The sequence below is a fragment of the Macrotis lagotis genome, chromosome 4, assembly GCF_037893015.1.
Source record: "Macrotis lagotis isolate mMagLag1 chromosome 4, bilby.v1.9.chrom.fasta, whole genome shotgun sequence".
Taxonomy (NCBI): domain Eukaryota; kingdom Metazoa; phylum Chordata; class Mammalia; order Peramelemorphia; family Peramelidae; genus Macrotis; species Macrotis lagotis.
This window is the reverse complement of record NC_133661.1, coordinates 199,951,693-199,969,970: the sequence shown is the minus strand read 5'-3', so window position 1 is coordinate 199,969,970 and position 18,278 is coordinate 199,951,693. Positions and strand designations below refer to the sequence as shown.

The 18,278-nt window shown below is 38.8% G+C and overlaps 1 long non-coding RNA gene across 1 annotated transcript; it reads left to right on the top strand.

Moving 5' to 3' along the window:
• The first annotated feature begins 258 nt into the window (after positions 1–258).
• LOC141520266 (uncharacterized) lies at positions 259–8,132 on the top strand. Its single transcript, XR_012477574.1, has 3 exons — positions 259–550; positions 5,330–5,507; positions 7,414–8,132. It is a non-coding gene; the product is annotated as an uncharacterized LOC141520266 (long non-coding RNA).
• The last annotated feature ends 10,146 nt before the right edge of the window (positions 8,133–18,278 follow it).

Sequence of the window (18,278 nt, the reverse complement as noted above, 5' to 3'; positions counted from 1 at the left end):
ATAGTCCTCATAACAAAGACTAAAAAAAAGAGAAACAGCAAGGTCAGCAATACTGGATCATAGGATTTGTTTGCTGTTAATTTATTTCAGTCATGTGTACTCTTTGTGACCTCAGTTTGGGGTTTTCTTGGCAAAGATATCGGAATAGTTTGCCAATTCCTTTTCCAGTTCATTTTATAGATGAAGAAACTGAGGCAAACAGAATTAAGTGACTTGCACAGGATTACACAGCTTTAAGTGTCTGAAGCAGGATTTCAATTCAATTAAATGTAAGACTAGAAAGATAGGGACAAAGTTATAAATGGTTTTAAAGGTCACACAGAAGATCTTATATTTAGTTTTGTAGGTAATAGGGAACCACTGGAATTTATTAAGTTGGGAGTGGGGTGATAACTAATCACACTTATACTTTAGGAAAATGGCTTTGGCAGCTAAGCAAATGATGAAAAGAAATGGAGGGAGACCAACAAGACTGCCATTAGAGTAGTCCTGATATGAGGTGATTCAACCCATCAGACCCATCAAAATGGGACCAGTGTGATATAGAAAGGTAAGTTGTGAAGGCAGAAATGACAGCAACCTAGTCCGATTATGAGTAACATCTAAAACTCATCCTCCTCCAACTCTGCAGAGCGGGGATAAGCTTGGCCATTCTAATTCCATAGCATTCGATTGGATTTTTTTTTGTGATTATTCTTTCATACATTTTGTAAACTTTGTGTATATTCTTTTATGGTACTTCTTACTTTACTTTGTTTCAGTGCATAGTAATCTCATGTTTCTCTATATTTATTTAATTATTAATCATTTCTTAGACCATAATATTTATATCCATGTACCACATCTTGTTTAGATATTCTTCAATTGACATACATCTATTTGATTTCCAGTTCTTTGCTACTTTGCTTTAAGTATTTTGGTGCATATGGGCCATTCTTTTCATCATTGATTTCCTTGAGGCATGTCTAGCAACATGACCTCTGGAACAAAGTGCATATACAGTTTACTTACTTCCTTAGCTTGATTCCAAACTGCTTTTTAAAGTGGTTGAATACATTCAGAGCCCTACCAGTAGTGTGCTGGAGTACTTGTCTATCCACAATCCCTTCAACAGTTATTTAGATTTTTAATTTGTGACTTGAATTTGAATTAAAATTTAGTTAAATTTTTTTTTTAGTTTTTGCAAGGCAGTGGGGTTAAGTGACATGTCCAAGGTCACACAGCTAGGTAATTATTGAGTGTCTGAGGCCAGATTTTAACTCAGGTCCTCCTGACTTCAGGACAGGTACTCTATCCACTTCACCTAGCTGCCACAAAAATTTAGTTAAATTTTAATTAAATTAGAATTTTAAAATTCTAAATTAAAAATTCAGAATTAAAAAATTCTGACCTTGGACAAATGCTTTCCTTTTTTCTGCTTCAATATCTTTCTCTTTCTGGGGCAGCTAGGTGGTGCAGTGGATAGAGCACCAGCCCTGGAGTCAGGAGTACCTGGGTTCAAATATAGCCTCAGACACTTAATAATTACCTAGCTGTGTGGCCTTGGGCAAGTCACTTAACTCCATTTGCCTTGCAAAAAAAAAAAAACTAAAAAAAATCTTTCTCTTTCTTTGGGTTACAGAGTAGATTAGAACTACTGGCTCTCTCCCCATCCTTTATCTTTTAACACCCAGCTTTGAAAAGTAAGCTTTTGCAAGAAAGTTGTGTGATAAAATATTCATAGCAATCTCTCTCTCTCTCTCTCTCTCTCTCTCTCTCTCTCTCTCTCTCTCTCTCTCTCTCTCTCTTTCTCTCTCCCCCCATACAACTATCTGTAAAAACAGAGAACTGAAAACAAAATTTCCATCAAAAGAAGAATAGCAAATGACTTGTAAGATGTAAGAAATGATAAATCTGAATAATTCAGAGAAGCATGGGAAGACACTAACTGATACAGAGTGAAGTAAAAAGAATAGGGTAAACAATATACAAAATACAATACAAACAATATACAAAAAGATTACAAAGAACAAAATACTCGAAATTATCTGTGATGCAATTCTGAAACCCAAACTCATCTCTGAAGAAAAGACCAGAAAATATTTCTTCCTTTCTCCTCTTGCAGGGGTGGAGTCTCTGTGTTAGACTCCTTGATGTGTTTTAGTTTGATTGAATTTCTTTTTCTTTCTTTTTGTTTTTATTCATTATTACAAGGGATAGCTCTCTGGGTAGGAGAAAAGAAAGGGATATAATGAGCGGTTAAAAAATAAAAACAAGCAAAAAAAAGTAATTTTTAAAAAAGTAAGCTTCTACACCCTATTTTGAGACTCTAGAAATGTAAAAGACAAGCAAAAAATAAAAATTAATTTAAAAGGAGAAAAATAAACTTCTACATCCTGTTCTGAGGACTCCAAGTCTGGACAGTCATATCTGAGAGTATGCCTAAGGCTAACTCTAAAAGGCTCATTTGAATCTTCTGGCTCTAAGAACCAGGGGTCTCCCACTGGGCATCATTGTTTTCCTTCAAAGACCCTGACCTTCTTCATTTCCTGAATATCATCATTGGGGGCAGAATAGATTAGGGACTATGGTCCTAGTTGAATGGGCAGGTAGTTTCTGCTCTCAGTGGGGGGGTTACTGTTTCCTCCTCCTGACTCCTCTTTCCTGGATTTGTACTCTTTTTTTTTAAACAGTGGCAGAAACCACAAATCCATGGGGCTGGTGGGGGAAGGGTGGGGGAAGTAGGGAGGGAGGGTCTAAAAGTAGAGATGCACAAGCAACCCTTCCTTGTTCACCCTATGGCCTAGAGACTGCCTGAGGCTTATCTGGACTCCCTGGTGTCATGCTAACAAGATCAGAAGATCATAACTGTAAAATTGGGACTTTGAAGAGGTCTAGTGTCCCTCTGGCAATCTGGTGAAGCTTATATACTGCTTCCCAAAATAATGGGGTTTTTTCCTAAATTCAAAATTTAATGAAAAATAAATTTCAGTTAGAGATAAGTGAAAATAAAGATTTAATGTTTTTCACATGAAGATTCAATCTATTTACTTCCTGAAGTCATGGTCTGAGGATTCCAGATTAAGAACCCCTGGTTTAGTCCAAGTCCTTCATTTTACAGTTGAGAAATCTAAGGTTCAGAGGTTAGGGACTTACTCAAGGCCACTTAGGTAAGTAAGAATCAGGTGCAGGATTTGAACTGAGGTCTACTGACTCAAGGAATCTCTCCTTAGGTCAAACTTTTGTCTATCAACACAAGGGTCCTAGCAGAAGACCTGTGTTATCCATAGGTTATCTTATTCGTGATAATCATCTGTTCTAGGTTCCTCTGTCATGCTCTGGGAGCTACCAGTCTTTACCCTTCTCAATCCTCTTCCTCCCCTCCTCCCTCTGCCCCAAGTTGTTGCTTTTCTTCAGTCCCCTGGTTGGACCCTGGCCTACCCCTGCCCTGGCCTGCCTTCCCCCTTGTCCACCCCCCTCTTAGCACACACAGACTGTCCAGCCCTGGAGTAAATAAACAGCCAGGCAGGGACCCAGACAATGGGCCTTGGCGAGGAGTTAATCAGCTCGGCCTCTCACATTAGCCGAGTGTGACTGGAGCTGGCAGGGGGCCCTGGCCTGGCGCCAGCAGTGATTATGACTAGACGGAGCCAGTGCAGACTTGGCACAGAACAGACTCCACAGCTGGGGGATTAGGTAACGCTAGGCCCATGAGGGCCGCCCTCTGACAGGACTGACCCACTGCTTCAACCTTCATGGTCATGGGCTGGGCCAAGGGAGCAATGCTCCCCAACCTCTGTTCTGCTCTTCTTGATGCCCTTCCTGATTGGTGAGGCAAGATTAGATATTGGAGGACAGTGCAGGAGGTGGTACCCCTGAGCTTTCTGCTATGAGTAGTGCCACAAGTGAAAACTGAAGTTATGGGGTACTATCAAGGGACCCAGAGAAAAGGGAAGCAAAACTTATTTCTCTCCTAGCTAAAGTGTTTATCTGTTTCTGTCCTTTTCTCTGTGCCTTTCAAGTAGAGGTGTGGACTTTCCTTATTCCCTAGAAGTTCATTAACACTTAATTCCACTTCCTTCATTGTCACCTCAAATTCATGGCTATTTTTTACACTTTATTGAAAAATCTGCCTTTTGGACATGATCAATGTGAGAAATTTGTTTTACTTAACAATACATATTTGCTATGAGGATCAGTTTTTTCTTTTTTCTTTTTCAGTAGCAAAGGTAAGAAGGAGAGAAAATTAATGCTTGTTAACTGAAAAGTTTTTTTTTTAAATTACCTGCCACAGTTCTGGCAAAGGCTGTAATCTATTTCCACTTGGACTTCTCCATAGCCAAAGAAAGCAACTTGGAAAGTACATGGTGAGATAAGACCATGTTCCTTTCTAAAATGTCAGTCCAAATTCAGGGCTCCCACCATAAGCTTAGAAAAATGTCATTGACATCTTTTGTTTTTACAAAAACATCTCTTGTAATGAAGAATAAAAAAAAAAGAAAGGAGAAAAAGCAGTTCAGCAAAACTAACATTTCAACTCATTGTGACATTCAGAGTGCCCTCTCTGTTGCTGCAAAGGAGGAAGGGACATTTTCTCATCTGTACTTAGGAACAAGCTTACCTATCATAACTGCAAAGTGTTCACTTTGCCTTTTCCCTCCATACATATGGATTAAAATTTTTTAATGTATTTTTATTGATAATCTTTTGCTTTTACATTGTATTTCCCTGGACAGTTAGGTAGCACAGTGTACTGAAATTAGAGGCAAGAAGACTACACTCAAATCTTGCCTCAGATACTTAATAACTGTGTGAGTCCAGGCAACTCACTTAACCCTTTTTGCCTCAGTTCCTCATTGTAAAATGACCTGGAGAAGGAAATGGCAAACCAATCCAGTATTTTTGCCAAGAAAACCCCAAATGGGGTCAGGTAGAATCAGTCACAACTGAAGCAACCAAACATCTATGTATCCTTTCATCCATATTTCCCAATATATCCTCCCTCACCTCTTAAAAAAGAGAATTTAAAAGGGTAGGGGGAGGTTAGCAAAAACTAGCCAACACATTGAAAAAATGACATATAAAGTGTCGCACATCTATAGTTCACTACATCTTCAAGAAGCAGGGAGAGTTGACTTTTCATCTCTACTTTCCACTATTACATTTGAAACCCCTAAATGTTGCACTCAGGTTGTGATATGCTGTCTGGAGTCAACATCAATTCAGCCCTTACCCTAACCCCCCTCCCCCATTCTGATGAGTTGTTTATACAATAATATTACTTTACAGTAGTGAAAAGGAAAAAATTACTTAAAATAGAAATCTAAGATTGTTTGTCCTTCATTTTCAGAACCATGATATCAGGAATATGATGCCATGACATGCAAGTAAACTGGATTTCAGTGAGAGAGGACTATGCAAAAGTCATCATCCTCATTTTCTTCTCTGGACCTACCTATGTTTAGAGGCCAGAAAAGGATCAGGATGCCTGAAGACAGCCCTAGATGCAAGATAAATAACATGGAAAGGTATCAAGTAGCCATTTGACATACTACTTTAACACTCATTTTCCAAAGTATAGATTCTCCAAACCCTGGGGGTAGGCAGAGGCCTAGAAAATGATTATCTGCTGAGAACAGCTCTCTACTTAGAATATATCTCTTGGAGACCCTCCTTAGCTTTATTCTTCAGAGCTCCTTCCCTAGGATGGTTGAAAATGACAAGGCTGAGATCCAGATATGCACTTAGAGAGATCTTTATTTCCTTACTTCCCACCTAAAACTAAAGAATAAATATAAATTATTTTTCCATAACTCTGGGGTAAAGGCCAAGGAGACTCGAGTTGTCAGACTTAGTCAAATGCTCCCTAGATATCAGATGACTTGGAGAGGGAGAGAGTTATTTCAAGAAATGAAGTTTAAGTGCTTTAAGAGAGGACTACAGCATTCTAATGCTGAGGGAAAAGAATAATTAGGTTTTCATTATTATCATTGTAATCAATTCATATTTATTACCTTTGCAGGTGGGAAGAGTAGCACCCTGAAGGGCAGGGTCTGGCTCCTTGTTTCCATAGTGCCATCTAGTCACTTTCTGGTTCTTAAAAATTGATTTGGGATCATAGGACATAATGAGGAAGAAGCTTTCTGCAGTCAGAGGAAGAACTGATAAACTGAAGAAGATATATAATGGTTTACATATATATATGTATATGTATATTATATGTGTGTATGTATACATACATAATATATGTACATACATACATATTTGTGTTGAATGCTAGGCATCTCTAGGATGGGGGATGGGAAGGAAAGAAAAAAAGGGAAAAAAGTTACATAACAATTTTATTGTATACTTAAAATATATAATAATATATACTTTATATATTGTATTATATATGATAGACTTGCAGTTTCATGAACAATAATTTTTTCTGTTCTACTTTATTATGGAAATGCTTCCTTTTTATGTTCAGAATAAAATAAATATAATTTAAAAAATTAATGCTCAGAAGGCCCTATTTCTTTGCTGAAGTCCCACTAAAAAGACTAAGTGATATGCTGATATGTTTTAATTTAAATTAAATTTACAGTGGAATGTGTCTTGGCATACATGTGTATCAATTTTAAGCATTAGGTGGTTTAGTGAATGGATTCCAGTCCAGAAGACCTGAGTTCAATTTCAATTTCAGATACTTACTAGCTGTGTGACCCTGGACAAGTCATTTAACTTCTTCTGGCCTCAGTTTACTCAACTATAAAATGAAGAAAATAGCAGGACTTACCTAGAAGATTTGTTATGAGAATCAAATGGTACAATATTTGCAAAAAAAAAAAAAACCCAAAGAGCCTGACAATAGTAGATTCTATAGAAATGTTAATTCCCTTCCCCTTTCCTTAGTCTAAGAGTGTTACAAATTATATGGAATTTATATTTGCAATTGCGAGCACATGTATGAGCCTCTTGATTCTAATCATATGACTCCATTCCTCACAACAAAAAATATTGTGCTTTTAGCCCAAAAAAGTTTGAGAATCAATGTTGTAGGGATTAAAAAGGATAGTTGATAAAAAATAGAAATGTTGAATAAGATTGGGAAAGCACAATTAACAAGCACTCTTCAAAAAATGTTTAAGGAATGAGGAATTTGAAGTCTCCTTGTCAAGCTGATATAGCCACAAGATTTAATTGCCAGATGATATGGATTTTGGGCAGCTAGGTGGAACACTGAATAAATTGCCAGATCTGGAGTCAAGAAGACTCATCTTCCTGCATTCAAATCTGGCCTTAGCCACTTACTAGTTGGGTGATCCTGGGCAAGTCGCTTTACCCAGTTTGGTTTACCCAATGGGGTCACAAAGAATCAGACATGATTAAATAACAAATGATATAGGTTTCATGTATTAACAAGGTGTTGAAACTCTCTTTCCCTTTTAGCGAGTATTGAATCAAGAGCAAGCAGCAATGATTGAGGGACCCTTAAAAGACACAGTCAGTTCCATCGAGTCAGTTGAGCCTAAAGCCATGAGAAGAGGAGAGCCCAGCTCTTTGCCCCTTGGAAGGGAGATTTTCTTTCTTCCTTTCCCTTCCCTATTATTGACCATGGATACAAGTCAAGCAGACTTTTGAGGCCAGAAGAAGCTTCCAGAAGCATGACCTATGTCATAAGAAAAAAAAAAGGACCATCTATGGACTCAAAAGAATAGGAGTACAGAAGTGACTGCTGAAGGAAAGAAAGAACTTTGAAGACCAGTAGTACTGAAGAGGGGATAAGTGAACAGCTTGGGAAACATATCTCCTACATGTGGACCTCACTAAGTTAGTGGCCACTCTTCCCACAGATGTTGCATATACATCTGAATAGAAGAGTGTGTCCTAGGGTTTAAGTTGAGTAGGATATTTTGCAGCCATGATTCTTACCATGTAATCTTTGGGTATAGAAGACAATCTTATGGGACAATGCAAATCTGGCTTTAATGATTCTAGTCAACCACTTATATGACTCAGTATTTGGACCCCTGGGAGGTGATGAATTCCTTGGTACTGTTTAGCCATTTGACTCGGCAGCACTGGAAAGAATTGGCCTTTTGGTATAATATGGAAAAATCAATATAGCAGCTACCCTCTTGGAGATCCAACCCAACATCATGAACTCAAGTTTGGTGAGTACACTGTCAGGGATGTTACAGTACAATACGATAATGATGATGATGATGATGATGATGATATAGCAATACCTCAAGGGTCCAAAATTCCATCTTGTAGATATTTTCTCCAGTGTATGGTTTGCAACTCCATGTATCTTGGGAGATGATCTTTAAGAATTGCCATAGCTGGGGCGGCTAGGTGGTGTAGTGGATAAAGCACCGGCCTTGGAGTCAGGAGTACCTGGGTTCAAATCCGGTCTCAGACACTTAATAATTACCTAGCTGTGTGGCCTTGGGCAAGCCACTTAACCCCATTTGCCTTGCAAAAAAACCTAAAAAAAAAAAAAGAATTGCCATAGCTAAAATTTCATCACTTTGTGGTGCCCCAGTGGTAATCAGCTTCAAATTTAGCTAGGGGAGACCTTGCATAACAGATATGCATCCTGTTTTAAGATCTGTTCTTGAAACCTTTCCAATTTAGTAGGCTCTGCCCAGACTTGCACTTTGTTCATATATCCTTCAAGAGCCTAGGGTAGCCTCCATACTGTCATAATAACAGTGAGAATATTTGACCTTGTATCTGTATCCTATTTCATTTTCTCTCTGTGAAGTAAATAAGAAAGCTATTATAAGCTTCATTTTATAGAGGAGAAAACTGAGACTCAGAGCAAGTAGTTTGCCAAAGATTATATAGCTAACTAGTAACAAATCCAGGACTAGAACCCAAATTTCCTGACCTGTAGTGCTGTACTCCAAACCACCTATCAGATTGGGATAACATCACAGTTCTCTCACATTTCCTTCAGTTTTGTAGATCTGCTAGTAGATAAACAGATAGGTGATGCAATGTAGGGGAAAGGGCAGTGAACTTGGAAGGATATCTGAGTTTTAATCCTAGATTGGCCTACAACTGTTGGTGTGAACTAAAATGAGTCACAACTTCTCTGGATCGTCCTTTCTTTCAACTGGGCAATAAAGGGATTGCCTAGAAGATCTGTAAGATCCTTTTGAGCTCTAACCTTCTGAACTCCATATTGAAAACCAAAAGCTGTACTGACTCTGTACTTAGCTTATTGGCTACCAACTAGAGGACCGTGTTCATATAGATCTATGTCATTATTTACTTATTTTTTCTGGACTCTGACTTATTTCCATCCATCTGACAAATACTTATGAAGTGCATACTATGTAGGACTATATAATGGAAAGAGAATTGATCTTGAAGTCAGGAAACCCCCACATGCAAATTCTACCACTAGTTGTGCTACTCTAGGACTTTCATTTAACCTCTTAGTGCTCCAGACAACTGTCCAGATGAAGCTACAAATTGGTAGAAGACTTGCATCAGTAGAGGAGGTCCTTGCACCCCCAGAAATCCCAAGACTATGCTATTTGTGTCAGGTACTGTCCGAGGTACTGGAGATACAAACAAAAATACAACAACCTTGCCCTCAAGGGCTTATATTTTATTGGAAAGTGGAAAAGAAAGGCCACCTATACAAAGTTAGGTACATAAAAATGTAAAAGACCTAGCTCAGAGGGCTGGAAATACCTTCTTTCATAAAGGAAAACCAATTCCAGGCTCATTTGGATTTGACTTGGAGTTGGATCTCTAAAGATAAAGGTCAGGTTTTTCTCATTGATTTGGTTCACTGTGGTCCGAACATCAAGTCTCAAAGAAAATATCGTTTTAAAAACTAATGTTGTTAATATCTATGGTAACCCTAAAAAGAGGGGTCCCTCCTAGAAAAGATCAAAGCACAAAGTAGATTGGGTTTAGAATAGCAATCCATTTCCTCTGCCAAAAAGAGCTATTTAAAGCACACAAAAACTCCTAAGTGTACATTGACAAAACTTAAAATGGGAAACAGTAACCCATCAATTCTCCTGGGAGCTTGATACCTAAAACATGAAACATTTTATGAGATTACTGAATATCTACTTTGACTTCATGTAGGCTCTGCATTGTCTGAGCAATTCCCTTCTGGTCTATATCTTTTGGCCAGCCAGAGCATGACTTGGGCTCATGGCAAAGTCAAAGAATTCCTCTGTCACTTGCTACTTGTGTGATATTGGGTAACTAATTTAACCTCTCTTTATTGGAGTTTCTCATCTATGAATTTATTGGATTAGATGACTTTAAAAGTCCTTTTCAGCTATAGACCTAAGATCTAAGTTCTCCCTGTTCATTGGCCAAACCTTTTCTAAGAGAACTTTTTGTGGAGAGATTGGGTGGGGTGTTCACAGGGTTCAAGCATCAGTCTTTGGTTACACATATTCCAAATGGAGCATGGCCACCAGATGGGATCAATAGGAATACTCCAGGGGAAGTGCTATGGTTCAGTACTTAGGGAACAGATGTCACCTGATTATCCCTATTATATAAAATATATACAAAATAATTGATAAGGAGGAAAACTCCCTGCCAACTGAGGGTGAGTGAGAATCAGGATAGACTTCTGTAAGGAAGAGGCACTTGAAGGAAACTTGCTATTCTAACAGGAAGAAACCAGGAGGGAGTACATTCCAGGTGGGGAACACTTCATGCAAAGGCAACAAATGAGAGATGATATGTTCTATACAAGGAGAAGCAAGTTGGTTAATTTGTATAGAGCAGAGTAATGTGTAATAAGTCTGAAAAGATGGGTTGTAATCAGATCATAAAGTAGTTTAAATGCCTAATGGTGGAGGTTGTGTTTCATCCTATAGGCAATTAAGAAGACAGGAGATAAGAGTTTTTGCTTCCTTTCTACCTGAGACCTCATTCTAATGACAAAGAGAAAGCATTCAGAGGAACCACTAACTGGGTGCCAGGGAGATAAAGTAGCCAAGGGCCTGGTTCCAGAAAGTGTGAGGAGCTATAGGTACCTGGAAAGACAGCCCTTTCTCATGGTTCTGCAGAGGGAGAGAGCACAGGACTTTTGAGTGGAAGGCATGTGGTTAATGGGTAACAAAGTGTCTGGGTGCCCCTGGAACTTTTCCCCACCCTGTGGGGTAGAGGGAAATGTTGGCCCCAAACCGTGCTTTGTAGAAGGCTTTCCTCTCCTGGTTCTCCCTCCCCATTTGTTTCACTTTTTTTGGCTCAATCACTCCAGAGCTGGACCTGTCCGTGACCTTGGCTGATTTCTCAGTCATTACCAGCTCCTGCCAGATTTACTGAGAGAAGCTTCATTTCTCTTTCAGTCAACCCAGACCTCCTGGTCAGAGCCAAAGGATCAAGTAACTCCTTCCTCCCAAGTTGGAGCAGATCAATCCTCAGGATAAGGGCAGGGAGTTCAGGAGTTAGAAAGAGAGAATATTCAGTGGCTCATGTGGAGAGTTGACCTTTTAGGTCTACTCTTAAAATATACATATAAGACATATTAATAATAGCTGTCAAATACAATATTTTAAGGTTTACAGAGTTTTTGTATATGCTATCTTACTTGATCTTCATAACAAACCTGTGAGGTAAGGTATTATTAGTGTCCCACCATTTTACCAAGAAGGAAACTGAATTTGAGAGATTAAGTGACTTGTTCAGAGTCACACAACTTTCTTTTTTATTTATTTTTTAAAAGATTTTATTTATTTTGAGTTTTACAATTTTCCCCCCCAATCTTACTTCCCTTCCCCCACCCCCACAGAAGGCATTTTTTCAGTCTTTACATTGTTTCCATGGTATACATTGATCCAAATTGAATGTGATGAGAGAGAAATCATATCCCCAAGGAAGAAACATAAAGTTACAAGAGATAGCAAGAACAGACAACAAGATATCAGTTTTTTTTCTAAACTAAAGGTAATAGTCCTTGGTCTTTGTTCAAACTCCACAGTTCTTTCTCTGGATACAGATGGTATTCTCCATTGCAGAGAGCCCCAAATTGTCCCTGATAGTTGCACTGATGGAATGAGCAAGTCCATCAAGATTGATCATCACCCCCATGTTGCTGTTAGGGTATACAGTGTTTTTCTGGTTCTGTTCATCTCACTCAGCATCGTTCATACAAATCCTTCCAGGCTTCCCTGAATTCCCATCCTTCCTGGTTTCTAATAGAACAATAGTGTTCCATGAGAGTCACACAGCTTTCAAGTATTTGAAGTGGCATTTGAATTTGGGTCTTCCTGACTCAAAGCTCTACATCCAGCTGTGCTACCTAAAAGCCTTTAGAAAGCTATTTGCCTGAGATTAGTTAACGCAGGGTCCTTAACCTAGGGTCTATGAACTTGGCTTTTACATGTATACATGCATATATGTATTTGTGTGTGTGTTTCAAAACAGTTGATTTCCTTTGTAATCCTATGTATTTGAAAACCTTCTGAGAAGACAGACTTTACCAGATAGGCAAAGGGGCACATGATACCAAAAATGTTAAGAATTCAAGAGTTAAACAGACCCCTGAACTCAAGATGCTAGAATTCTAGGTGTTGGTTGACTTGATTAAGGAGGGAGAGAAGGAACTTCACTCCTAGAGGAGGTAGGAGATCTCATTTTGGCTCCTTGAAGATTTACTTTGTACTACTAATCTTAAGGATCAGGATGATTCTGTGAATTGCTATAAAATTCCAAGTGCAGTCTCAATTTTCTCATCTAGAAAATGGGGATAGTGCTTTTGTAGTGAAAGACAATTTGGTTATGGATAATGGAGAGGGAGCCTTGCAGTCAGGAAGAGGTGTCACTTTTGATGAGGCTTGCTATGTGATCTTGGGTAAGTCACAATCTCTTGGTGCTCTAGGAAGCTCTCTCAGACTAAATTGCTGAGTAGGTGCTAACCTGTATGGGGAGAGAGAATTTCCTAAACTAGACTTCCCTAGACCAATCACAGTTACATCTATAGTATTTTAGAGCCTATCAGATGAGGTAATGAGTACAAAGCCTTTTTAAAACTTTCCAACTCTACCTGGTGCATTGCCCATAGTAAGTCTGTTGAATGGCTGAAAGCAGAATTAATGTGCTCCCCAATAACAAATTCTTCCCCTTTTATGCTTTCAGCAGCATCTCATCCAAAGATAACCCAGAAGTTGCTCTTAAACTGGAAATTAATTTCCAGAAAATATAAATGCTCAGAAGTTGTAATAAGATCCAATTTGGACCAAAAAAAAGAGGGGTATGTTTATGTGTGCGTGTGTGTGTGTGTGTGTGTGTGTGTGTGTGTGTGTGTGTGTGTGTGTTTGTGGGGGGCTGAGAGGGAGGGAAGGAGAGGGAGAGAGAGGGAATGGGGAGGGAGATGGGGAGGAGTGGGGGAGGGAAGCTCCCTGCTTAGATACAGAATCATACATTACAGACTGAAAGGGATCTGGAGAAGTCATCTTACTTATCCCCTAGAGATACCATACAAATTAACCAACTAAACTTCCCTAGCTGTCTATCTTAATATGTTTCTTAGACAAAGAGTTTATGGTGCCTGATATATGTTGTTGTTCAGTCGTTTTTCAGTCAATGTGGTTTTCTTGACAAAGATACTGGAGCGATTTGCCATTTCCTTCTTCAGCTCACTTAACAGATGAGGAAACTAAGGCTTGCTCAGGGTCACACAACTAGTAAGACTCTGAGGTTAGATTTGAACTCAAAAAGATGAGTTTTTCTGACTCCAGGTCCAGTGCTGTATCTACTGTGCCACCTAGCTGCCCACCTGATACATAGTAAGAGCTAATAAATGCTTTTTTAAAAATTCCACTGATTTATTGATAAAGGGAGCTCTCACCATTTCTAGAATAAAGCAATCTGTACCCACAGTTCTTCCTTAGATCTAGTTGGGAGCCCTCATAGTGCACATTTTTCTCTTTTTGTTCTTTAGTAGAGGTTTAGAGCAGCTGGACGCTATCATCTGCACAAAATTTTTTCAGATATCTGAAGACTGTTATTAGGTGTCCTCTTCTCAAACCACCCTCCCTAGTTTTCCCACACGCCCATTGCAGATTTCTCTTTTTCAGCCTAAGTAATCCCAATTCACCAGGTCATTTCTCACAGACTCTATTTTACTCTATTTATTTGGATCACAAGAGTGCTGGAGAGTCAACTGCACAGGCTCCAAAGCTAATGAACGTTCTATTTGTTAGCCTGTGAATGTGGCCAGACAAATTACAAATGAAAAATTCGTGGCACAAAGACAGTGTGAACCTCTGAACCCTGAAAAGACTTTGAGAGGCCCTTGGTGCCTTTTGGGCTTCCTGCCATCATCTTGACGCCACAGGCAGGGCAACCGGCCAGCCACCCGTTTTCTATCTCCCATCTCCTTGCCCTCCCTGACTCATCTCATTGCTTCTGGACATTACTTCCAACTTATATCTTTAAAACTAGTTTCCTAAATAGGGGGCCTCATCTGTTTATTGATCCAGAACCCTGCTCCCATAGAACTCATGGAATACTTTACAGATATTGTGGCTGGTTTTTACTTGCATGACCTGCCTACGCTAGTAATTTATCTTAAGGAAATAGGTAAACATATATCATCATAACAAAGGATAACATTTATATAAGCTTGAAGGTTTCCCAAGTACTTTGCATTTATTATCTCATTTGATCTTCACAACAATCCTATGAAGTAGAGACTGTTATTATAACTATTTTAAGATGAAACAGAGGTGAAGTGATTTGCCCAGGGTCACACCATTAGTAAAGATGTCTGTGTCAGAATTTGAACACAGGTCCTTTTGATTCCAAATCCAGGGATTTTTCCCTGGGGATTTTCCTCTAGTTGCCTAATAAAAAGTTATGTGACTGAAATTTCTGGATCTTATACTAGAGTTCTATTCTGCAACTTTCTTGTAGCATGGATATCATTTTGAGTTTTCAAAGCTTACAAAAGCTTTCCCAAAGTGGAAAGGTTTCAAGAAACGAAAACTGCTATGTGAATTAATTATTATTACTATTATTAAACTCAACAAACATTTATCAATTGCCTATTGTGTGTAGAGCACATTGTTAGGCGCTAAGGGAGGAAAATATATGAGGTGTTAAGGGAGACCCCTTTGGTAGTGAGGTGGCTTGCTGAACTGTTTTGGGGGCTACTCATCCATCTTTGGTATCTAACAGGTCACCTAGTTCTTATGTATGGCTCAATGAAACTGTAGCATAAATAGTGGTCACATCCCAGAAGAAGGGCTCAAACAGGTTGAAAGTAACCAACAAGTCTCAAATTTATTGGTGAGGTGGGGGGGTGTCTACCCCAAGAATGTACAGACCTCCCCTGGTGCACTAGGTAAAATAACAGTTTGTTCTGAGGACCATGAAAGTAACTGAAGCAGGCACTACAGAAAGCTAGAACTTGGTCAGACATGGAAGATGTCAAGGTCATCCAATGCATCTTAGACCATCACTAGTCTTCTTGAATTTTGTTTTGCCACTGGACTTTGAGGACTCTGGAAGAGAGTAAGGTTGATGACTTTGCTCTGCTTCACTTAAATCCAATTAGCTTGCAATCATTACCATGTGATGTCCTTGGTTCTCTTTGAAATAGATAAACAACAGACAAACAACAGGGGTTACACTGATGAAAGAAAAGGCAGCTTGGTATGTCAAATGGACCACTGGACTTAGAGTTAGTAATTCTCTGGTTCAAATTCAATTCTTGTGATGTGATTCTGAGGAAGTCATTTGATCTCTCTAATCAAAAATTTAGACGATGGCCTCTAAGATTTTTCCTGCTCTAAATCTATGATTTTCTGATGTTGGAGTCTATGCCAAGCAGGACAATTGGGAGAATTAAATGAATATAGAGAAAAAACACTGAAGTGGATGAAGGACTGGGCTTGGAGTAAAGAACTGAGATTCTTCCTCAAGACAATTACTAGCTGTGTGATCCTAGTCATTCATTTAACCAAATCAATGGAATAGACCTCTATTATGAACAGAGAAGGCACTGTGCTAGGTCCTGGGTATGAGGGAGGAGAAAAAAAGATGGATATTTCAGCGTCGCTCCTTGATTTAGTAGGAGGGAGAAAACAAGTATGCACATAGCTAAGTCAGAGTATGATTAGTGCTAAAAGAGCTATATGAACCAATCGTCATGAGGACCTAGAGGAGAGAGAGAGAGAGAACACATCATTTTCGAGGAATCAGGGAAAAGCTTCATAAAGAAGATGATGTTCACTTGGGGTTTTCAAAAGGGTGAAGAATTTTCCAAATGGAAGAAGCAACATGAGCAAAGGTCCATAGACAATTACTAGCTGTGTGATCCTAGTCATTCATTTAACCAAATCAATGGAATAGACCTCTATTATGAACAGAGAAGGCACTGTGCTAGGTCCTGGGTATGAGGGAGGAGAAAAAAAAGATGGATATTTCAGCGTCGCTCCTTGATTTAGTAGGAGGGAGAAAACAAGTATGCACATAGCTAAGTCAGAGTATGATTAGTGCTAAAAGAGCTATATGAACCAATCGTCATGAGGACCTAGAGGAGAGAGAGAGAGAACACATCATTTTCGAGGAATCAGGGAAAAGCTTCATAAAGAAGATGATGTTCACTTGGGGTTTTCAAAAGGGTGAAGAATTTTCCAAATGGAAGAAGCAACATGAGCAAAGGTCCATAGGCAAGATAATTGAGTAAGTTTGGAAGAGTACAATTGGTTTGGAGTACATCATATGCTCAGGGATTAAATGAGGATTCCAGCCAGAAAGGTAGTTTGGGGCCAGATGATGGAGAGTTTTAAATGTCATACCAAGGAGTTAATATTTTATTTATTAGGCAATGGGAAATCACTAAAGATTTTTGAGCAAGATGACATGGTTAGACTGTCCACTAGGAAGAGTAATCTAGCAACTGATGGATGAGGCAGATTACTCTGATGATTACAGAAAAAAAGAAAACAAGCTAAATGTTCCAAAATGTTTACAGCAGTGCTCTATGTGGTGGCAAAGAACTGGAAATTACAGGGATACCCAACAAACAAGTTGTTGTATACAATTATGATGGAATACCATTGTGCTATAAGAAATGATGAGCTAAATGGTTTTAGAAAAACATGGGAAGACTTGCATGAAATTATGAAAAATGGAATGAGCAGAACCAAGAGAACGTTGTATACAGTAATAGTAATATTTTTAATAATGTCTGAACAAATAAGTCATTTTAGTTATTATAAATGCTCAAATTTACTAAAAAGGACATATGAAGAAAGATGCTATCAGCATTCAGAGAAACTGATAAATAAAAGTATGTATGGAATGATAATACACACATACATATACACACATACATTTGGATCTAATAGTAATCATCTCTGGGCCTGGGTATGGTGAGGGGAGATTGAAGAAATAAAAGAAAAAAAGCAAGCCTCCATGCCTCTTCTAATGTCTTCCTATATTTCCATGAGTGAAAGAGCATGCTTTACTAGAAAGAGAACTGGACCTGCAAAGGGAGAGAGAAAAGCAAGTCTCGAATCCTGAATCTAATACTTAATGCTGTGTGACTTTAGGTAAATTGCTTAACCTATCAGCTTCTATAAAATGTGGATAATAATACCTGTAGTAACTATCTCACAGGTTTCTTTTGAAGCTCAAATGAAATTTACATGATAACTATTATATATTTAAAAGGAAAAGTAAATTGTATGTAATATATTTACAGTTTTGTGTGCAATCATCTTTTTATTATGCTGTTATAGAAATGCTTTTTTAAAATTAATAAATTAAAAATTAAATTTTAAAAAGAATCACAAAAAGAAAAGGGGGAACTTTTTTCCTCTCCTTTTCCTCTTTCCTCCCTTGTTTTGGGTTTTATTTTACTCTCTACTTCCACTAATGCCTACCTTTAGGGGTTTCTGCCAGTGGGTAGCTCTGTTTTCTTTTATGTCTTCCAGCCCAGGACTCCATCTCTCTTTCTACCCTGGATAGAGGAGTTGGTTTCTCAGGAACTCTCCCAATGTTGCAGAGCTGATCTGGGGAGGGTCTAAGACTCTTCTCCCTTCAGTGGAGAGACCACCAAAGTTCCAGATCTGTTGCAAAGAGGGTCCAAGTAGTAAAAGTGTTGAGTTGAAGCAATTTTCCTGGAGGTTGAAGTGAGACACTCCAGAGCTCCTGGACTCTGTCACCACCCAGGTCTGTCAACTTCCACTTTTCCCTCTGTCCATCTTTTCTTTTTTTTTTTAAGGCAAATGGGGTTAAGTGGCTTGCCCAGGGCCACGCAGCTAGGTAATTATTAAGTGTCTGAGACCGGATTTGAACCCAGGTACTCC